Source organism: Erpetoichthys calabaricus, chromosome 4, assembly GCF_900747795.2.
Source record: "Erpetoichthys calabaricus chromosome 4, fErpCal1.3, whole genome shotgun sequence".
NCBI lineage: Eukaryota > Metazoa > Chordata > Cladistia > Polypteriformes > Polypteridae > Erpetoichthys > Erpetoichthys calabaricus.
In genome coordinates, this window is record NC_041397.2 from 203,609,536 (window position 1) to 203,634,534 (window position 24,999).

Sequence of the window (24,999 nt, forward strand, 5' to 3'; positions counted from 1 at the left end):
TGTTAAAACTGCAGGGATAGTGTTTTCTGGGTCTGAAATATATAATACCATATCATCTGCATATAGAGAAATTTTCTGTTCCAGTCCTTCTCTGATAATCCCCTTTATCTGATAAGAATTTCGAAAGTGGACCGCCAGTGGTTAAATGGCGATTGCAAACAGCAGTGCTGACAATGGGCATCCTTGTCTGGTGCAACGTTCTAGTTTAAAGTAGTCTAAACAAATGTTGTTAATACAAACTGAAGCTTCTGGACTGGTGTACAGTAGTTTGATCCATGCACAAATATTCAGGCCAAACCCAGATTTCTCCAATGCAGTGAAAAGGTAGTTCCATTCAATCATATCAAATGCTTTTTCTGCATCCAATGATAATAATATCTCCGGGGTGTTTGACTTTGCTGGTGAATATATTACATTAAACAGGTGTCGAAGATTGGAAAATAAGTGTTTAATAAATCCAGTTTGATCCTGTGATATTACTGAAGGCAGCACTTTCTCCATCATTCTAGCTATAATTTTTGAGAGTATCTTAACATCATTATTCAGAAGTGAAATTGGTCTGTATGATGCACATTGTAACAAGTCCTTATTTTGTTTAGGAAAGACTGATTAATGCTTGGCAAAAAGTTTGAGGTAGAATTTGATTGTCTCTAGCTTCTGTAAATGTTGCCAATAAGAGGGGAGATAAGTGAGTGGAGAATTTCTTATAAAATTCTACAGGGTAGCCATCAGGGCCTGCTGATTTCCCACCTTGAAGTGACTTTATAGCATCTTGTAATTCTGATAGGGTCAGAGGTTTATCCAGTTCCTCAGCACTAAAAGTATCTATTTGTGGAATCTGTAATGTATCCAGAAATGCATTAGATTGTGTGTTGTCTTCTTTAAACTCAGTAGAATATAAGGTTTTATAGTAGTCTCTAAATGTGTGCATTATATTTTTATGGTCAATGATTTCATCTCCATTCGTGTTGGTGATTACTGGGATTGCATTGCGAACTCCATTCTTGTGGATTTGTTGAGCTAAAAGCTTATTAGCTTTCTCTCCGTGTTCATAGTAATGATGTCTTGATTTATAAATGAGTTGTTCAGTTTCTTTAGTTGTCAAGATGTTGAGTTCTGTATGCAGAGCCTGCCTTTTCCTATGAAGAGCCTCACTTGGATGCCTGGCTTGTTCTTCATCTATTCTAGTAATTTCACTTCTTAGTTCTGACACTTTCTTGGTTTCTAATTTATTTCTGTGGGAAAGATATGAAATAATCTGTCCTCTTAAGAAGGCCTTTAGAGTTTCCCAGAGTGTTCCTGCAGGAACCTCTGAGGGTGTGTTTGTCTCTAGGAAGAAGCTGATTTGTTTGGATATAAATTCTGTACAGTTCTCGTCTGCTAATAGAAGTGGGTTAAGACGCCATCTGCGAGGTGAGTGTGAGGGGCATAATGATTTTAGCTCCAAAACTAGAGGTGCATGGTTGGAGATAACAATTGTGTCGTATTTGCAAGATTTAATTGTAGGCAAGAAATTATTATCTATAAAGAAATAATCAATTCTTGAGTAGCTATGATGCACTGGTGAGTAGAACGAATATGTTCTTTAGTTTGGGTTTAGGAGCCTCCAAGGGTCTGATAAGTTGTGGTCGGTTACAAACTGTGCAATTGTCTTTGCAGTGTTAGATGTCGTACCCCCTGTGGCAGGAGTCCTATCTAAGAGTGGATTTAAAACACAATTAAAGTCCCCAGCCATTATAATTTTATGAGTGTTCACATTGGGAATGGATGCAAATAGATTTTGCATGAATTCCTTATCATCGACATTGGATGCATAAACATTTATCAAAATCATTTTACAGTTAAATAAGTTGCCCATGACCATCACATATCTCCCTTCAGGATCCGATACTACATCTGATGCTACAAATGGGACTGTTCTATGTATGAGAATTCCCACCCCTCTAGTTTTCTTTGTAAAGCTAAAATGGAACATTTTGCCAGTCCAGTCTTTTTGTAGCCAGAACTGATCCTTGCTTAGTAAGTGGGTCTCCTGCAAAAATACTATTTTAGCATTTAAGCCTGTTAGGTGAGAGCATACTTTCTTTCTCTTTAATTCGTGATTCAGGCCTTTAACATTCCAGCTCACAAAATTAACTGTCCCATCATGGAGACAGTGATTCTGAATTTTTAATGTCATTTTAAAGTCTTAACTGGTAGTGAGGCAGTTTTAAACTTAATTTCCAATTTCTTCATGAGTTATTGCCATACAGCCTATTGTTGCGTTGATAGTTATAATTATAAGGATTAAAAGGATAGATTAGATATAGCCTGCTCTCCTTCTCTCCCCCCCTTATCCCCCCCCCCCCCCCCATTTTGCCTCCCCACATGAGGCTTATACCCCACTTCACAATGTCCCAGTTCTCTGACATACCGAGGGACAGAGCACGTCCAAAACAAAACAAGCCCCCCCCTGGAGCGGCGTTTGAGAATTAAAAAGTAGAGATATCTATTGCAGCTAAAGTCTAAATACTATCTGTCAAAAATATAATCATTAACAGTCTTTAAGCTTAAAATATAATGTTCAGCAATTTTAAAATATTAAGATAATAAAGTAATGAACCCTGGGAATGGTGTTAAAAAGTGGTCTAAGATAAGCAATGTAAATCCTAATGCAATAATAGAAATAACAATAAACCAAGGGTATGATGTTAAACAGTCTCCTTTAGGGTAGTATAAGAAAAAAAAAACAAAAAAAATAAACCCTACTTTAATTACTTCCACACACTCATGTCTATAACTGTAATTAAAACATAAACATATAGCGTCCAAGTAAAGAAAAGGATGTATAATTATAATACCCATATCTTTACAAGTGGATCAGACAGCAGGTGATAACTCCTTGCCATGCCATGACAGGATACGGCTCATTATTGTCTTTCAAAAGAGTGTCGGGAAAAAGCTTCTTTCATTCCTTTTCAGCTTCCTCCTTGCTTGAAAATACGTAATATTGTCCTTGAACTTCCACTTTCAGTTTGGTGGGATACAAGAGGCTGTATTTGATATCGGCTTTCCGTAACAGCTGTTTAATGTTGAAGAAGGCTGCCCGTTTTGCAGCTGTTAAAGGTGAGAAGTCAGGGAAAATATGAATGAGATTATTTTCAAATATAACCTCTTGCTTGTGTCTGAGAAGTGCCATCACATCAAGCTTACATCGTAATCGCTCAAAGCGAACAATAAAAGACCTAGGTTTAAAGGTATTTGATCTGCATATACGATAAGCTGCTGCTATCTCCGTATCTGATGTAAAGTCATCTCCAATTATTTTAGAGAGTAATTCTACTGCAAATTTCACTGGGTTTGTACTTTTTCGTTTCTCAGGTAGACCTTCGATTCTAATATTATTCCTTCTACACCCATCTTCCAGGGCTGCAAGTCTGTCTCCAAGTTTTTTGCATTCGGAATTCACAGCTGTAGCTTTTTCATCGGCCTTAGGTGCCAGTTGTTCCACTGTTTCAATTCGAGCCGTGAATGCCTGCTTAATGTCATCCAGCTGATCAGCAAGTTTTTTCAATTTGGATCTATTTTCTTCAATGTGTTCCTCTAATTTCCCCACTATACCTTTAAAGGTCACGTCAAAATGATTAAATAGACGCATTTCCCGGTCTTTCTTATCCTTCTTAAGCTCCTTCTTAAGCTCACTTACGGCCGTAGCCGTGGCAGTGGCCAGCGTTGTGATCATCTCTTTCAGTTCGGACAGATCGTTTCGGCTTTCGTGCTCCGTGGGTGGAATTGCAGCTCCTATTACAGCTGATGCTTCGGGCTTGCAAGGAGTAGATGAGAGCACGTACTGCAGGGCCTTTTCTACTTTCGAGTGATCTTCTGAAATCAGCGATCCATCGTGACCTGCATCACTTGCACCCTTGCTCCCATTTTCGCTCTCGACTGGAGACGATGCAGTGGAGTGGGGTCCTAGGAAGTCTGCGCATTCGTCTGCCAGTTCCAGGTCAGTCTCTGAGAGGCCGTACCTCGTACTTGGGCTTGATGTTTGTCTAGACTTTGATGTAGCTTTAAGTTTCTTTTCCGATTCTTTCTGACCTCTGTTCTTGTTACTCATGTTTATATACTGTAGTGGAAGCTCCTCGGGTCGGGTAAATACAGGATACCTCTAAATAATAAGAAATATGTGAGAAAATAAAGCCGCTGCTAACGGAGCTCCGCTTCAGACATCCATCTCCTGTAATGGACGATACCAACTCCTATATTTTTTTATATAATAGAGAGATATGCACAGTTTTGAATATATGTAGTCAGCCATGATATACTGTATATGAATTCATTTTTTAATATAAAGTTAACCTTGGTATAATAATAATGTATATTGAATGAATAAAAGTAATCCTTGATGTATGTAAAGTTAAATCTGAGAGATAAGGAGTCTGTTTTTAATTTAAAAATTCAAACTTGATATACACGTATACATTGTATCATAATAGGTGATTTGTCAGTGCTAATTAGTAGCATCATCACAGCCCTGTATTTCACACACCTTGAAGGTAGCTCTCCTTTTCACAAAGATGTGTAACGGAATTTGTAACGGGCTGCCTATCAGTTATCCAGTAGCAATCATATTCAAAAAACATTAATATTAAACAAACAAATGTAGTGGGAGGCACAGAATTTCTCTCCAAAAAAGTGTAATTACTAGCAACATGCTACTTATTTACTGCTGACATTCTGCAGCATCTTGACCCCTGGATATGCAAGATATTGGGATGGAGCAGTGTGGGACACCCATGTTTGAACCTGCCATGTTATAATGTTACATATTTGGCAGATATGACAAAATTATTTGCTTCCAAGAAGTATAAACATTTAGTTGATATACCACAGGTCTTAATGAGACAGCCATGTCATAGCCTAAACACAAATTGTTTCACTAAGTAGATTCTGTTATGAAATCTTCCACCTCTAAACACCAAAGCCTGTTCAGTTCTTGTCTAGGTGTACTAGACAGGCCTCCCTCCCAGGCTGCCTAGCCCCTAAGCTCAAAATGCAGGCTTTCTAGCCTGCACTGGTCCAAAATTTGGCTATGGTTTTAAAACAATAAAGTCTATAAAGTCCCAAAAATGGAGAAGAGGAAAATTGTGAGACCTCTGATCCAAATAAAACAAAGCAAGTTCTTTATATTTAAAGATTTATTCAAAATAATTAAAAAAAATAGAACAAAAAAAATCAGTAACACAAAAAACAAAATAAAAAGCAACAAAATCCAAATAGACACCAAATTGAAAATGTACCTTAAAACAATAGCAAGGATCAAAATCCAAAAATGTACCAAAACAAAACGAAACAAAAAAATACAATCAATAATTTTATGTCAAAGATGCTGAACACTCTAAAAATTTGGTTTAAGCACTGTTGCCATTCAGGCACTCCGGGGATGCATACAGATGAGGACCAGGAAGTCCCATACAACTAGTAAGGACTCTTAACTGAAAAGATTTCTTGCAAAACAGAATCAAAAGGGGTAATCAGTAATGAAATCCAAGAACAAAGCAAGGCAGAAGCCAAAATAAACTTGAGAAAATACACACAAAATAAAGTCTTTAGGTATGCACCTAGATGGACAGTGGAAAGGTCAAAATAGCAGCTATTTACATTTTTTATATACTATTCAGACATGTATTGATCAGTTAGATTATTAATACCTTTCACATTTAGACCCACACATTTTTCTTGTGTGTCATGTTATCACATATAACTTTCGATAAAGATCAGGGCTAACAGAGTAGAAGGTGAATACCATGTGCTGTGTATCAATAAAAGCATTACTTAAGATATTTAAGACACCATTATCTGATATATATATACACCATATAGATATCCACTGCCTGTGTCTGTTACCTGAGTTTTAAATAAAAAAGGAAAGAAATTTTACTTAAATAATAATACAAATAAATTTCAAGTCTTTTAAAGTTGTCCAATTTACGTTAAGTGTTGGCTAAATCTGTTTAAATGATCAGTTAGAATGTCAGAATCAGTGCAGAATGCAGTGCAGAATCTTAACTAGGAAAAGAAAATCCAAGCACATCTCTCCAGTTTTGATGTCACTACATTGGTTACCCGTGACATTTAGAATTGACTTTAAAATACTGCTTATCGTTACAAAGCCTTAAATATTCTCTCTCTATCCTATATTTCAGAATGCCTGTCGCCTTGCACTCCAAATCGTAACCTTAGATCTTCAAATGAGTGTCTGCTTATAATTTCAAGAGCTAAACTTAAAAGAAGTGGTGAGGCAGCCTTTTGCTGTTATGCACCTAAAATCTGGAATAGTTTACTGAAAATAATTCACCAGGGTAATATAGACGAGCATTTTAAAAAACTGCTAAAAAACATTATCTTAACATGGATTTCTCATAGCTTCATTTTAGTGTAACCCTGATATACTATATATGCATTTAATTATCTTTTTTTTTTCATTTTCCGTACTAACCCCTATTTTCTCTGCTGTTCTTTTTCTGGTTTTCTGTGGTGGCGATCTGCGCCACCACCACCCGATCAAAGCACCATGCAGTCGTTACTTTGAAGGATTGAAGGCCAGAGGTCCACATGACCATCATTGTGTAATTCTTCCATGTGAAGCCTGAAAGTCATGAGGATTGATTGAGATCATTTATGTTAGGTAGAATGCCTAGTGGGGGTTGGGCTGTTTCGTGGCTTTGGAACCCCTGCAGATTTTGTTTTTTTTTTCTCCAGCCCTGTGCAGTTTTTTTTTTTCTGTTCTCCCTGGCCACCGGACCTTATTTTATTCTTTGTTAATTAGTATTGCTTAATTTTATTTTTAAATTTTTTCTTTCTTCATCTTGTAAAGCACTTTGAGCTACATCATTTGTATGAAAAATCTATAGAAATAATGTTGTTGTTGGACATTTTCTTTATCTATTGGAACTCTCCCATCCTTGAGCCCATACCCTAAGGTATTATGGAGCATTCTTTAAGCCTGAAGGTTGTTTACTAAGCACAGTGTGTGTCTCAAGCTTATAGGTGTGGAAGTACTCCACTATGAAGCGATGCCGCTGCCCGGTGTTGAATGGAGAGGTGCTTCTTATGTGCAGGCACGGTCAGCTCAGCTCTCCACATTTGACATTCTGTGGGTTGTTTGGTACAGCATCTGTGCCCACAAGGAATGAAAGAAGCAAGGGAAAGAACAAGGAGAGTAGGAAATGAGATCAAAAGAAATGATGGAGGTAAAACTGAGAGGAATACAATGATTGAAAAAGGGAACATCAGGACCATACTAGAGCTGGTGCAGCAGAGAGTAGACATGGATGTTGGGGAAAAAGCCCTATGTGGAGCAGTGACACTCCGGGCATAGGGTTGCTCCTGCTGAGCAGCAAAGTAGAGCAGGAACAGCTAACCACTCCAAGAGGTCCCATGGCTGCCAAGGGAAAGTTGTGATAGAAGGGAACAAGGCTCACAAGACCTCCACAGTTGCTGAAATGTGGTAGTGGGGGCACGTGACCGTGCTTGAATGGATGGCATCTCCTGCTGCTGAGCAGACCATAAGTGAGAAAAGAGGAGATATGGAAATATGCACTGTGGCTTGTGATTTTTTTATGTACTGATCCTGTATATGTTTTGGAACTTATTTTTATCCTGTTTTTGGATTATTTATTTGGGATTTTAACCTCCACTTGAACACTGTTTTTATTGAGGATTATTTATGTATTCATAGTTGCAACAATTCCCTGTTTGTTCACTGTTTAGACACTGTGTGAAATAAAAGCACTACGCACTTTTGCATAAAGCTTGCTGTTTGTATGTCCTCATTGGCCATATTGATGACCCAGGTTCAAGGAGGAAATGCCAGCTGTAGGCATCACATTTATCAAGGATTTTTTTGAACACTTGTACACCCTCTATTCCGTGTAATTATCTAATCACTCAATCATGTGGCAGCAGTGCAGTGCATGAAATCATGCAGATTTAGTTCTAGAACTAAGTAAGTAACTAAGTTCAGAATTAAGTTAATGTTCACATCAAACTCCACAATGGGGGAAAAAAAGTGATCTTAGTGATCTCGACTGTGACATGATTGTTGGTGTCAGGTGAGCTGGTCTACGTAGTTCTGTATCTGCTGATCTCCTGGGATTTTCATGCTCAACAATCTCTACAGTGCTGCCAAAAACAAACAAAAAAAAAAATCATCCAACAGAAGGAACTGCCTTGCTGATGAGAAAGGTCACAGGAGAATAGCCAGGCTGATTCCAGTTGATAAAAAGGCTAATTCTGATAACCATTCTGTACATCTGTGGTAAGCAGAAAAGCATCTCAGAATGCTCAACACCTTGAATCTTTAGGTGAATGGGTTAAAACAGCAGAAGACCACATCAGGTTCCACTCCTGTTAGCCAAGAACAGAAAGCCCAGGCTGTAGCAGGCACAGGATAACCAAAATTGGAACGTTGGAAACATAACCTGGTCTGATGAATCTCCATTTCTGCTGAGACACACAGATGGAAGGGTCAGAATTTGGCATCAACAGCATGAATCCATGCACCCAACCTGTGCCAACAGTCCAGGCTGGTGGTGTTGTAATGCTGTGGGGAATGATTTCTTAACACATGTTAAGGGCCCATTAATACCAATCAATTATGCCATACCATGGTCCTTCAAGGTCACAATTTGCCCATCATTTACTCGTTAGCATGATAATGCACCATGTCACAAATAAAATGTTGTTTCAAACGTCAGTAGCATTCCTAGTCACTGGATCTGGATCCAGTGGAACACCTTCAGGAGATTTGCAGCATGAATGTGCAGCTGACAAATCTGGCGAAATTGTATGATGCAATCATGTCAACCTGGACCAGAATCACAAAGGAATGTTTCCAAGATTTTGTGGAATCCATGCAAAAAGAAACCCTACCCAGTATTAATGTAGTGTTCGTAATTATTTGCTTAGTGAGTGTATATAAAATTAATGAACACAAAGGATGATAACGGTTTAGGGCACTCGAAAGTGATCCCTGTACAACTGAAAGTTTGAAAAGCAAAACAACATGCAATGAAAGTGGGGATGTCTTTTCAACTTGTAAATCTGACTGATCCCAAGTTGGCGGTTAAGCCAGTTTTCAGTGAGGCAAAGCAGAAGGGGGAGATTCATGAGCTCAGAAGTGATGTAATTGATGTTCCATCCTCCACTATCCATTCTGCAGAGGAAGGAAGAGAAGAGACATTAAGTGGCAGAGCCATCCTCTTGCTTGGAGTGTAATTACCATTTGACAAGCCCTGTAGTTGTCTCCCATGTGCATATTTGTGACAATATTACATTTTATATATATATATATATATATATATATATATATATATATATATATATATATATATATATATATATATATAAAGATGGGTTGAAACCTAAGTAATCAATGTAGACCTAAGTGTTAACACTTGCAGTGCGTCATGCAATGCATATGACTGTGTTTGCAATATGTCATCTAATGGAATAACAACAGACATCTTAATACATAATTTGCCTGCCTCCTCACTCACTCACTCACTCACTCACTCACTCACTCACTCACTCACTCACATCTGTCTGAAACCAAATGCGCAGTCGCCTTCTGCGCACGTCCAAAGCCAAATGTGCAGTCGCCTTCTGCGCAGCTGCCCGAAAAACCTTACGAGACCAACATCCAACCCCAACATCGTGCGCGGCAGGCCCACGGATTTACGGCCGCAAAAATGCAAAGAGAAAGGCGACTTCGATTAAAGCTCTAGAGGCCTGAAAGGCGATTTCGACTACAGCTCGAGGCCTAATTACGCATTCTGATTCAATTACGCATTCATTCAATACACCTATATCAGGTTTGTGGTAATTATACTTATTACTATTCCATATTGTACTGGAACATTCATCATTCAATATTATACTATAGGCCTGGAAAATTCATCAACTAACAGTACAAGCCTGTACAGTAATGAGTAAAGCGGACTACAATCATTACAAAACAACTTCTTCGTTACTTATCATTTGTTCTTCATACACTGCTGACACAAACTCGTGCCCGTTTCATCTTACGTTGTCGAAACGGGCTTTGTCTAGCATCTATATATATATCGCACACTGCCCCTCCCTCAGCCTTGTGGAGCATAGTGTCCTGTCCTGTGAGGCCTGGTCTTCTGCCAGATGAGTCAATCTCATCTGTATCATGGTTCCATCCTGCAAAACAAAGACAAAAGGGGGATGGGGAGGAGCCATGCCGACATTGAAAACAATACAGGAATACCCACTCTGCCTTACGCCCAGCTGAGGGAGGGCCGTTCTCCAACTCCCATACAACAAAAGCAGGTTATCAGTCTCGGCCGGCGATGGACTTGGACTTGGACATTGGAATGGACATTTGTCACTTCCGCTTGCATCCAACAATCCATGGTGATCCGACACACACCAGCCATTCCCTTACCTGCCTCATGGAGGGGGGTCCAACCCTCCACCGCCTCCTCCTCCCTTGGATAAGTCCTGTTGGAGACAGGAAAGTCTAAGTTGTCCTACTCCGATGCTTGCATTTCGGAGAATAGCGGGCTTGGGTCATCCTCGGTTGAGTTCTGTGACGATATCTTGTTGTTGCTCCATGGATCAGTGTGTTTAGGCCAGAAAAACGGATCCACTCTTTCTCACTTTATGAGGTAAGTGTTTTGACAGACCAACAACTTTCCCCAGGCAATCCATCCCCGGGCCTAACACCTACCTCTAGGATCCTGTGGTCCGGAACACATCTTCTCCGGCTGGCCTGTTCTCCTGGCACACTGACTCCGGTACTACTTGGGGAGGCTGCACACTCGCTGTTTTCAAGCCCCACCTGGGCTTTTTCTTCCCCATTGAGTGGAAGCGGTGCTTCCGTGTGCCTCCGCAATCACTGTGCTACTACTGGGTGATGTGCCTTGCTCTGCTTGCATGCGCCTCACACTGCTGTGTCGGGATGGCCACAATAATTATTTAATTTGGGTTTCCTGCCAACAGACGGCCAAGAGGTCCCATCTGGGAGGCCACTTGTGGACAACCGGGGTGCCTACAGCTGCCTTAACTCTGACACAGGCAGGACACTAATTGCCACACAGCACATCTTTATTTATAGGTGGGGAAGAGCTTTCTACGCTCCCAACAAGAGCACAATGTCCACAAGACAAAAGCACAGTCCCTTTCCTTCTCTTTTTTTTTTTTGTTCACTTCCTCCCGACTCTGAAGTGAGGCGGCTCCTTTTATTCAGCTCCTGGGAGTGCTCCAGGTGGCTCATCTGTATTACCTGGGATCACTCCCAGGTATGGTGGAAGTCCACTGTAGTGCTTTGCAGCTCCCCCTAGCAGCTCCCATGGAACCCAACAGGGCTATGACAAACTCCAAGTCCCAGTGTGCCCTGTGAGAATCTGTGGTGCCACAGCCGCCCAGGAGGGCTGCCCTCTAGTGTCCCAGGGGAGAAGAGATGCAAAGAGTACGCAACACATGTTTCACCCTCGTTTTGGGCTCATCAAGCATACACACTCTACTGCTCCCCTCACAGGGATCAAACCTCGGATATTAGCGTCAGAGACAAAGCCCCTTTACACTGTGCCACGGTGTTCGTTTATTTGACAGCCTGTAGGTCCAGAGTAATTACATTCATTGCATTCGTAGTCTGAGTCCCAATCTGATGGCGAAACACGTGTTGCGTACTCTTTGCATTATTTGACAGTAAACTATGCAACATTCCATGATCTGCTTCTTGCAACTGAAGAGGGCACCATGGCGGATGTTTGCCGACGGCAGACCAACCACATGCGTTACCTGGTAGGTAACCACCCATACAATCAGGTCAGAACTCAGACTATGAATGCAATGAATATGTATATATATATATATATATATATAGAGAGAGAGAGAGAGAGAGAGTTAGACATGGGGGAATGTTTATGAATAACAGTGTTATTCCTGTGAGACATTTCAGTATATGGGCAGAGAAATACTTTAAAAAGAGGCAGTGACTCATGAATTTAAGGTGAAGGTAAAATAGGATTAGAGGATTATTTCTAGTGACAGTATCAACAACATTTATTTCTATAGCACATTTTCATACACAGGATGTAGTTTAAAGTGCTCTACACGATGTCAAAGAAATAGTTACAAGATAAACAAATAAAATTAGGTAAGAATGATGATAAGGTCAGATGGCTGGGAGGAAAGACAAAAAAACTCCAGATAAGCTGTAGAAAAAATTAAAATCTGCAGGAGTCCAAGGCCAAAAGACAACCAAGCCCCCACTGGGCAATCTGCCTAACATAAAATGTACTTAAGTTGCTCCTCATTGTTCCCAGACTTCATCCATAGACTATTTGATGGCAGTGGAATGCATAGATATCTGGGACACCCACCGTCATTCACCATCAGCAGGTTGCTGCACAGCGCTTCAATAAGGTGGTGGTGGTGGCACAAAATGTCACCAAAGAAAAAACGGAACAGAAAAATAAATGTTAAGGATTGCAAAGTAGTGAAGAATATGATGAGTTGTACTCCTCTATAGTCTTTGAGGAGTACAACTAAAGTGTAGCTATGAGCAAGCCAAATTAAAGAAGTCGGTTTTTAGGAGTTTTTTTAAAATGTTCTGCATTGTTAGTGTGGAATATCTCTAGTGGTGAAGATCCATTGAGTATAGATGGGATATATCATCTCATGGTATATAATCTACTCTGTACAAGTCATTGGAAATGAATGTGTATGAGAAAGAAAAAACATATTTAGATCTTGACTAGGTATTCTAATTTGCATAAAACGTTTTTTTTATATTAGCATTGTAGTTATTTTGTTTACTAATTTAGGAATATGAATAACTATTTCAAACATGCCTTTACTTTAGTATTATATTAATCAATGTATGGCAGCAAAACTATATTAATACATAATGATTTTACATTTACTATTCACACATGTATAGATCATTTAGATTAGCACCTTTCTCTTTTGGAGTCAAGCAGTTCTTTTGTGTGTGTCATGTAATCACATGTAGCTTCTGAAAAATATAAGAGTGAGCAGAGTCGAAGGTGAATACCATGTACTGTATATCAATAAAAGCTAATAAAAAGGTCAACAAGTTATTGAGCAAATTCAGGTTCAGATGAGACCTATTAAAGGTCATGTAATTTGAAGCCATGTGCACTCCTCCCTTAATCTCCAGTGTTAGTAGAATGTTCATTGAATTGCTCTGTAATGAATTTTGTGTGTACAATCAGGCCAGTAGCTGTTAAATATCTGTGTTGTAGTAGAAGGGATCCAATTGTGACCCTACCCTTGCCTTAAGACTTTTGTATGCCGACCCCAACCATTGAACAATTCTCTATTATAGTCACACATACCAGCTTGTCATTGAAATGAAGCTGTAGACTGCAGCTCTACTTGTGGTCACCATCAGGATGAACTACAGTTGACTATGTATACAGTTAAAATACCTTTTCCTTTTTCTTATCTCTAGACCTCTGACTGTTTTTAGAAAGGGTTCAAAGCTACCAGATAAGTAGATTCAAACTTCAAACTTTTTATTCATTCAATATAGAATAACATTTCCTAAGCTGTGGTTCTTAACTTGCTAAAAACAGAAGCAAACCAAATGGAAGTGACAACTCAGAACAGTACATCCTGAATGGATTGCAGCAATTCTTGTTAAAAACCTAATGTGCCTAGATGGTCAGGTGGCTCTTTTGATTTTATGTTGCACTTCTAAGCTAATAGGTCTTAGTCTGCGGTGCCCCTGAATGGAACTGATAGAATGACAGAGAAAGAGAGAGACAAAGACGCAAGGCTTTATGTGCTTCTTTATTGTCTCCCTTGGATCAATAAGGTGTCATATTTCAGATGCCAACTACTTTCTCATGTGCAGGCATGTCCTCTTGAACCAATTCTTGCTAGGTACAAATTATGTTTTCAAAACGTTCTACCAATCAGTGTTTAAACTGTGGCTCTGGGCTGGGACAAAACACTCTTTCATCTTTGCTTTCATCTTGACAAAGTACAGTAATTGTGCAGTGGCATGGCTTGGCTGCACCCCAACCTGGTGTCTGTTCAGATGACCTGAAGTTCCTCTTTTAGTTGCAATACAAAGAGCAAGAAAGCAAGTTCTTATTATAGGCTAGCTGGGAAGTTAGAGTAAAATGTTTTTTAAGTTTTTTTTTTCTATTAACCGTTTTATCACTACAAGAGTACCAGTAAAATAGCCTATTACAATCTGAAAGCAAACAGCAAACAATTGTTCACAGTATAAAGGTTCATCATCATTAAACCATTTCCTGAAGAACTCTATCCAGGAAAAAAACATGAAATGCAATGGGAAGGAATGTACCATTCTTACCTTTCTTATTATGAGTTTGAAAGGATGACACTACAGGAGGTGTACCACATGTGAGTGCTCTGCATCTTGTCTTCTTGACTCCACATGCTATTTCTCCATATCTTTATATATAATACGCTACCGTGGCTGTCTGTTTGTCTGTCCAGGATTTTAAATCACCTGTAGCTCACAAACCGTTTGAACTATTGACCTGAAATTTGGTACTCATATACTATGTGACGTCTACTATCTGCTTTGGGGTGATGATTGACCTCCAAGGTTATTTCTCTTTTTATTTTAATTTTATTTTATTGTAGAATCAACTCTCGGCAGCGGCCAACATCCCTACCACCTTCCCCTACCTTTTCATATCTTAAATCATTCTTGAGGCAGATTGAAGACTTAAGTGCCAGCTTAAATGAAACATTAAAGACAATGTACTAAGTAATTGCAACACAAAAACTGACTTAATCAGTTTTAATGCGAAAAGATGCCGACAAAAGTAGAGAAGAAGCGGGCCACTAGGGTGGAGAAAAGAAGAGCTGCTTATGAAGCAGCAAGCACATCAACCTCTGAGCAAACGAATGCTAAATGTACAGAGAAAGAGGTTGAAAACTATACTCAAGTCAAGTGTATTCGTGCAGTGCGCTGTTACTGGAGATTTATAAAGCAACAGCAAAACCCAACAGTGCTACAAAGAGAGAAGAAAACAGTAAAATAATAATAATAATAATGTAAATGGAGAAAATTTTGGAACAATGCAAAAAATGCTCCAATATTGCCAGAACCTAACAAACTACATTAATTGTGCAGTGGCATGGCTTGGCTGCACTCTTCCTTAAGAGGACAGGGTAAATACTGCTACCTGCAAACAGTACTTGTTCTGTCTTCTTCTTCTTCTTCTTTTCCCACTCTTGAGAAGTTCAAATGTTAGCACCATTTATTTCCTACAGCAAGTGCTTCTGCCAGGGCCACAATGACATTTAATAAGTGTTTCAGGTGAAATTAAACCTGTTATGCATTTGTAAAGATTCTGGACTGATGTCTGAACCAGTGTATTAAATTCCATTAACCAAAGTATGAATTGATTAACCTTCTCATGGAAGAATGAAAGCCATACCAGTCTTTCAGGATTCTACACACTAGTAGATTCCATGGCACATATCCTATTTAGCCATGAAAAAGTTTTCCCTCTTCCAGATTTTTGTTAATTATTGCAAATTTTGACACTGAATATTTTTCAGGTCTTTATCCCAAAATCTAATATTAGATAAGGGCATCTTACTGAAAAAAATAACATTTTTTAGTTAAGTCATTTATTGAATAAACTTCTGTCTGACACCATCTGGCATTGTGTATAAAACTAAATGCCCCTTAGTTAAATCCATTCAACTAAAGTTGACCAAAAAGTAATCAAAAGATTGAAAAGCAAGTATGAACTTTTTATTTAAAATGAACAAATTCCTACACTTTAGTAAAAAAAATAGAATCCAAACTTTTTTTCCTTTGCTTTTATATCAGCAGCCCCAATTGTTATTATTGGTAACCCTCCTCACACCATCGTTACCACACACTGCTTTCTACCAGTCACCATTCCAATAACAAATTTTGAAAAAATACTGTATATTTATTGTATTTAAGGTATTTTTTTGTCATATTCTTTGTACAATTTCAACATAATAGAAAGCAATTCAATATTTTTATGCTCTATGCTAACCGTCTATTTTATTTATTATTATTCCTTCAATTACATCACTGAAAAAAAGAAGTGTTCTGAGAAGTTAAGTTTATTTTTTACAGACTTTTTAATGCCAACTATATTTCTAGATTTTCACAGCTCAAAATATTTTCCATGTTAGACCACCCTCCATGTCTTTGCCACAGAATGAGCAAAAGTACAATCTGCCTTACAATGTCTTTTTTCTTTTTCAGCTATGTCTTGCAGACTACAGTATATCTTTAAACATTTCTGTTAATGGTTTGTTATTTATCACATGAAGTATTTTTCACTCATGCCTCAAGATGCATGTCATTTCATGCTCCAGAAATCCAAAAGTGGTCCCCCATGAGTCTACAGCCTTGTGTTGCTGGGAGCTGGCACAAGTGAGCTCCAGACGTATCAGACCTGCCTGCTTCACACACACATATATTATTTTATTTTATTTTACTTGGCTCCTCTGGCTGCGACTACTCTCCCTGTGTGGCAAACTGTTTTGTCAGTTCGGCAGTGGTCCAGTTTAACCTTAAGCTCTTAATAACTGTTTAAATTTGCTATTCAGGTCTGATGTTAAAAGCCAAGTATACAACTTCAATTTTGACTCTGAGACTGAAGACAGCAAAATCTCCTTTAGATTTTAGCTGTAAGGTTGTTTTAAATGCATTGGTTCATAAATGATATTGCATTTTATTCATGAATATGAACTGTAATGAAAATAGTATAGCTTGGCAGGATCTGAATATCAGGATTATTATTATTATTAATTATCATCTAGCAAATATGTCAATTCAAGGTGACTTACATAAAATTGTTACAAATAACATACATTATTAACAAACAATAGAGAACATAATTTAGCACATTGATTGCTGGACAATTTGTTACCTTGACACTGCAGTAGTAGGTTTGTCCATATATGATAAATAATGAACTCTATCAAAGCTCATAAAAAATGTAAAGGAATGTATAAGAAAACAACAGTTTTATTATCAGCAGTAACTCTGTCAAAACTCAGAAAATGTAAATAAATCCAATAAAACATGTAAAAACTGTTAATTACTTCATTTTCACCAGCAACATGAGTAAAAGTCTGCATTTGAATGAGAATCCTTGAAGCATGGCACCATGCAGAGTGCAGGCTTAGCAGAACGTGTGCCACAAATAAAATACATTCCTTTGCTCTGCCCACGCTTGTTGCACACAACACATTTGGTAGTTGGTGAGTGTTTGTGCTCAGTAGGTGACAGAATGTCCACATAGTGCTGTCCTGACAGTCATGACAAGTCAGAGGTCCTGGTGCAGCTATCTGCATCAGTATCAGAGTCTAAGGATTTCACATCATCCAATTGATTGTCACAATCTCAATCACTGTCATTATCATCAAAATATTCATCTTGTAACAAATCTAGTTGTTTCAGAGCAGCAGCAGCTTTATACCTTTTTTGTAATGACATAACTATGGAATGTCTATTTATCCATATTACTAAACGAGAATGGTAAACCGGATATGGATGCAGGGACCTGCCCGTGGACGCAGGAGACATAGTGCGCAGGCACCACACAAAGCCCCCCACCCCAGAGTGAAACAGGCGAGACTACGAACGTGCGCAGGCGCCACACAAAGCCCCCCCGCCCCAGAGCAAAACGGGAGAGACTACGAACCGTCTGACATGTCGCAAGCAGGATAAAGCGAGGTCAGAAATAAAAGACAGAGTAGGAAACAAAGTAAAACGTCATAAAGAGGTTAAAGAACGGGGACAAACACATGGAGAGCACGTTACAGATGATGAAAACTGGAATGCAACAGCTTCAAAAAAACCTAGGCACGAAACACATGCACAGCGAGGGACAGAATATAAAGGCGGAAACAACGACAGTTTAACGTCCACACCACACAGCGGAGGCAGACCCGGAAGGTGCAGGCGCCTACATCGCGCGTCGGAAGGCGCGGGAAAGTACGAAAGGCAAAGGCGCCTACACAGCATGGTGACACCCAACATAATACGGAAGGCGCATGCGTTGCCGCCATATTGTGAGTGGCACTAATGCTTAGTGAAGGTGCAGGCGTCACCGCCATATTGTGCGTGGCACTACTGCTGAGTGAAGTTAGGAATAATGTGCTGCTTGGTGTGCCACACAAACCCCCCTACAGACTACGGAGTCCATAGAGACTACGAACGACATAACCACACAAACAACAGGAGTCAGCGCCCAACCCCAGAGTAAAATGGGACAGAATACGGAGTCGAGAAAGGTTCAAAAATCAAACCCGACATAATACGCCACCCCAGAGTAAAACGGGACAGACTACGGAGTCCAGAAAGGGTCACAAATCAATTGGAGTACGGAAAGCGCAAGATAGTACGCAAACACACTACACAGCATGATCCACGCACCTCTAATGACCCGCAAGCAAAAACACAATATAGTACAGAAACCCAACAAATACGAACTCCACAACATATTTGAATCACATTACAGTGATACAATCACACAAACAACAGGAGTCAGCTCCCCACCCCAGAGTAAAACGGGACAGAATACGGAGTTAAGAAAGGTTCACAAATCAAACCCGACATGATACGCCACCCCAGAGTAAAACGGGACAGACTACGGAGTCCAGAAAGGGTCACAAATCAATTGGAGTACGGAAAGCGCAAGATAGTACGCAAACACACTACACAGCATGATCCACGCACCTCTAATAACCCGCAAGCAAAAACACGATATAGTACAGAAACCCCACAAATGCGGACTCCACAACATATTTGAATCACATTACAGTGATACAATATTAACAGTGCAACCACACAAAACACAGGCACAACACCTAAAGGGTAATAAGAATAAACGGACACTCCGTATTAAAGGTTCGTCATCCTCACACGTGAAAACTATACAGCATAAGTGAATCATCACATTACAGTCATACATTATTAACAATTCAACCACAGAAAACGCTATGTATTAACAGTAAATGCAATCCATTATCCATATTACTAACGCTAAACAAGGAAGAACTAATGGAGTTACGCTCACGGCTCCAAAACAATAGACCAGATACCACTGTTATCGCAACGGGCTATATTATGTCCAAAGAATATTGATGTTGATCACATAAATAACCAAGTCATTGCATTACTTCCTGGAGAAAGCTGCCTCTTTCTAAGTACTGACAAAGTTGATTCTGAAGACGAGATTGAACATCTTAATTTCCCTTTAGAATATCTGAACACTATTAACCCAGCCAGATTACCACAACACAATCTTAACCTTAAAATCGGAACAATTGTCATGCTATTAAGAAACCTTAATACTAAACAAGGTTTATGCAACGGTACACGTTTAGTCATCAACACCATGACAGACAATGTTATTGAAGCAAAAATACTTACAGGATCACATCCTAACAATACTGTTGTAATTTCTAGAATTGACCTTACAATTTCTGCCCTTGAATTACCATTTACACTTGGGCGACGCCAATATCCCATTAAACCTGCATTTGCCATGACAATCAACAAATCCCAAGTACACACCATGGACAAAGTTGGCATATATCTCTCTGAGCGCGTATTTGGACATGGACAACTTTATGTAGCCTTCTCATGAGTTCGGCGTTCATCTGACATTAAAGTTAAAGTTATAAATACTCCAAACCAAGGAAAACTCATTCAAGGACAACAAACCATCTTTACTACAAATATTGCATATAAAGAGATATTCCAATAAATCTTTGAGATTTACCATACAATACGTTCTTTACTTCCTATATGCATCATCTACACCTTTACACTCTAAAGTATCTCATGCATACATCAAACAATTTCGCGTTACCCAACACCAGGGGTTGGCGAGCGAAGCGAGCAGGGGGTGGAGCCCCCTAGTAACACTATAATCCACAACCTGTTGCCAATAAAAAAAAAACCCATACCTATCCAGTAAATGGCAGCATTGTAGTAGGTAACTGAGACCTGGAAGTAGAGATCGCCAGCACACCGGGTGTGTCTATAGTGGCTGTATAGATATGAGTTATCTTGTACATCGCACTTTGACACGCTCAGTGGCATACAAGTTAACTCATACCTACTGTTCAAAGTGTTAAGGCAGGCATTTTTTTAAGATTTGACCTCCTTGGGGTTTCAATCACATTCATATATGCATATATTTTCAAGGAGTGGGGGTGTTATAAACTTTATGGTCTTAAATTGGGGGGGTACATAAAGTGATTGAAAAGATCAGGGGCTTGGCACAATATATCAGGGGCTTAAGCCTCTAAAGCCCCACCACCCCTGAAGCCACTGATTAAAAGTAATAGTGTAAAGCCTTGTACTGCAAGTTTACTTGAAGACCAGGGGCCTCGTGTATAAATGGTGCGTACACACAAAAATGTTGGGTAAGAACGTTTTAACGTTCAAATTGCAATGTATAAAACCTAAACTTGGTGTAAAGCCACGCACATTTCCACGGTAGCTCATACCCTGTCGTATGCAAGTTCTCTGCTCGGTTTTACAGACTGGCAGCACCCAGTGTCAAAGCAGTGCTACTGTTCCTGTGTGGTTATCTTTCTTGTTTAGATCCACATCCCTGACGCGGCTTTATAAATACACTGAAATTAACCACATATTGTTTATTATTTTAATGCATCTGATTGTAATTAACCTGTAATAATATAATGGTCCACAGAATTATCAAACTATTCCAAATACCATAATTGCTTTAGCGTTGTTACTCTCTCTGCACCTTCTTCTTCTTCTTTCAGCTGCTCCCGTTAGGGGTTGCCACATCGGATCATCTTTTTCCATATTACTCTCACTGCACCACTCGGAGTATTTATATCACTGTATCTGAGTGTGAATCACAGCTGTACAGCAGCTGATCGGAAAGCGAATTATCGGTATACAACATCAAGCACACGCTGCCTCAGCCATGCTGTCTATTGAACTGCTCTCATATGACAAACACTTCAGAGCCTTTCCTGTATGGACCTCGCAGTTCACAAACCATTTCATCCCAAGAACTCTAAACGCACTCAATCAGTCCATCAAGTGCTCCTTGTAGAACTGTTTGTACTTATAAGTACAATTACCTCACTGTAAACTTGCGATACAGTTATAATATTGCACAACCTGAGCCACTTTATAAAGCGCATATTTACATATGATGACGATATCATTTTTAAGATGATATGCAGCAAAATATGTTTATTATACAGATAAAACTTTAACTTTAACTACACGGTGCCACAGTGCTAGTGAGCCGCTGGTGCTCCGTTCACGGATTGTTGCTGCCTCGCGCTGTATTCTTGCTGGTGCTGACGCGACACTGGAAGGATAGATGGATAGAATAATTAAACATGTACTACGAAGATATTTTGATGTTCCTTAAAAGTTTTGAAGAATCGGCGTTATAAGCTTACAGATGGCTTAACATCTATTACAGAGCTGATTGTGTGGCGATTGGGTATTTGGAGAAAGAAAAGTAAGGACAGGAATTGGAGGTTAGTAAGTTTGAAAGAGACAGTACTGCTACAATAAAGTATTTCATCGAAGGTCGCGCATGGCGCAGAAAGCATCTTGCGTGAGACATGAACAATCACTGCGCCACCGTGTTCCCATGTTTAATAACATGCTTTAACTCCTATCATTATGAAAATGATATCACATACTGTATGCACTTGTCTTTCTAGGCTTTTTAGAGTCACCTGTGAGAACAATTGTATCTTCTTATGTTCTGCCAGCTTCACAGATGATCCTAAATTCTATTAATGGGTCTAAGTTTCAGTCCTCTGTAACCACAAACTGGGTTAGGCAACATTACTAATGACATTTTGTTTTTTAATGGGCTGTGCCTTTTTGTAGTTCAGTTGTCAGTACACTGTTTTCTGTTGCTACAATCACACGTCCTGGAAGTTGTGAGGTCACTAGCGCAATGTTATTTAAGCTAGTGAGTCTTTGTCCAAGTTTTTGAATACAATTCAAAAAGTTTTTGGAACTGTTACTGGTAATCAATATTTAGATAAAAATTAGTTTTGGCTTGGTCATTCTGACTTAATTTTTTGGTTCACGTATTAAGTTTAGTCCTGTGTTTTGACCCAGCTTTGTTTTTTCGCCCATACGTTGATGTTCCTTTTTCCTTGCCGTTGTACCCTTCCAATTCCATCATCTGGCAGAGCAACTAGCTTGTGCTGCTACCATGAAGAGGCTTGGTTCACCAAAGACTTAGGGAGTCTTCACCAGACAAAAGAAACAGCCCATAACACTGGGGATAAGGAAGTCTGTAAACAGGACATGAATCAGATAAATAATGCAAGCTGATATGTTAAAAGGAAATATAAAAGTAAAACAGAGTTTCAGTTTTCAGCAAACAATAGCTTATCTGTATGGAGATGTCTTCAGTCTATTACTAGTTATACAATGATATTTCCCAGGAATCACTCTGACTTATCCCTACCTGACAAACATCATATTTTACAAGAGATCTGAACAACAACAAGCAAAGTATCAACATTCCCTTTGCTCTTCTCATCATGAAGTGGTTCTAACAACAGTCGCTTCTTTGTAAATGCCTCTCCCCTCTTCTTCCTTTTCTATCAAGGAATACAATGTCTGGAAGCTGTTTGCAAGATGGAAGTTGAATATCTCTGCCAGCTCTGATTCACTCTCACCCACAATGAACACTGTGCAAGCCAGCTTAGTCCTCTCTTCACTAACATCTTTAACCAGCCTATTTCACAGTGTAGTTTTCCAGATTTCTTTAAATCTTGTTATTGTTCCAATTCCCAAAAAAGCTCAAATAAACTGCATAAATGATTATAGGCCTATTGCACTTACATCAAGTCTAATGAAGACATTTGAACAGCTAATTCTAACCTGATGTCTTCTATTGCTTCTCATCTTGACACACTTCAGTTTGCAGGGCAAAAAGATAGATGATGCCATAAACATGGGCTTTCACATGATGCTAGAGCTTCTGAACTGTAAAGGGACTTATGCCAGAATACTGTTTGTAGATTTCATTTCAGCATTTAACATCATTGTCCCTGGACTGTTGTTAACCAAACTTCTACAAACTGAACTGAAGGCTTCAATCTGTAAATGTATTTGCAGTTTTTTGATAATCAGGAAACAGAATGCTCAGATAGACTCCTAACTCTCAGACTGTTTCCATATTAGTACAGGTGCCCCTCAAGGTTATGTATTTCCCTCCTACTTTATTCCCTGTACAACAATGACTCTAACCCTTCAGTAAAAATCACTAAGTTCGCTGATGTCACTGACATTATTAGACAAATTACTAATGGTAATGAAACAGCATATACAAAGGAGGTGACTTGTCTTGTGTCTTGGTGTGTTACAAATAACCTGGTACTCAGTAACCAAGGCAGTAGAAATGGTAATTGATTTTTGCAATCAGCCTCTCTCACTAGACCTTAATGATTCTACGGTCAATATGGTAGAATCCTTTAGATTGTTGGGCACCACTATCACACACACTCTCAGCTGGAACATTAACACCACTTGAATCACTAAGAAGGCTCAGCAGTGGATGTACTGTTTACTCCAACTAAAAAAACTGAATATTTGTATGCCCATCCTAGTAAAATTCTACAAAGCCAAAATTCAAAGTGTGATCACATTCTCCAATGTTGTCTGGTTTGGTTCAGCAATGGTCCACTCCAAAAATAAATTACAGCATACTGTGAGGTTTGCTGAGAAAATAATTGGATGTCCTCCTCCATCTGTTGCAGACCTGCATCTAGTGTCTTAAACTATGTCTAAAGGATCAACACTTGACACATCTCACCCATGTCATCACTTGTTCCAAAATCTTCCCTCTGCTAAATGTTTTAGGTCAATTAAAATTAAAACTAATAGACATATAAACAGTCTCTTTCTCAGAGCCATAGCCTTTGCAAACCAGTAATTTAGCCTGTCTTCCTTACTTAACCAAGTGTTCTTTCATATACTGTATGAAAGTGTGGGTTTGTATGTACAATATATCTATATGTAATGTATGGGTGCACATATTCAGACACATTATCTACACACACACACGTTTACACATGCACATCAGTGTCACAGCTCCTTTGTGATTGCACTATTTTCAACTGTGTATAATGTATGTTGTTTAATTTATGTTATTTGTATGTAATGCTATGTGATGTTATAAACAGCTCCAAAGCTTCCAAGTTAAATTTCTTTACATTGAGAACTGGAAAATAAAAATGATTCTGCTTTTGAATTCCTCAATTTTGTTTTACTGTTACTGTTTTCACTTGTTATCAGTTGTCATCTGAGTTTATTGGGTTTTTTTTTTTAATTTTTATTTTTTGTTATTGTCATGTCATTTTCAAACTCCCTCAATCAAGACTAGGATCACAGGCAGAGCTGCAGCCTATCACAGCTAGCATAGTGTGCAAGGCAGGAACAAACCCTGAATAGGGTTCCAGTCTATCGTAGTGCAAACATACACACCAAACAACCAGTATGACCAATTTACTGGTAGCCGATTCACCTTACCTGCATGTTATTGGACAGTGGAAGGAAACTGGGGCATGCGGAGGAAACCCACACAGATATGTGATGAACATGCCAACTCCATGTAGGGAGGGCCTAGGACATGAACACTGGTCTTATTACTGTGATACAGCAGTGGTGTGACTGTACTGCCATACCACCCATTTTGTAATTGTCTTCCTTTTAATGAAGTACCATGTAATTGGTTTCATTTTATTTTGTGGTAGTTTAATCCTGGATTATCGTGAGGAAAACTATAAGCAAGTGAAGCAAAAAACTGAAATCACACCAGAAGTCAGGTCAAAGCTAGAACAAGACAGATGAAAAAGCATTCAAAGAATGAAAACAAAAAGAGAATTAGAAATCAAGGTGAAAAAAAAGAATCAAGAACTTATAAACAAAGCCTAGTTGGAATTTGCAAG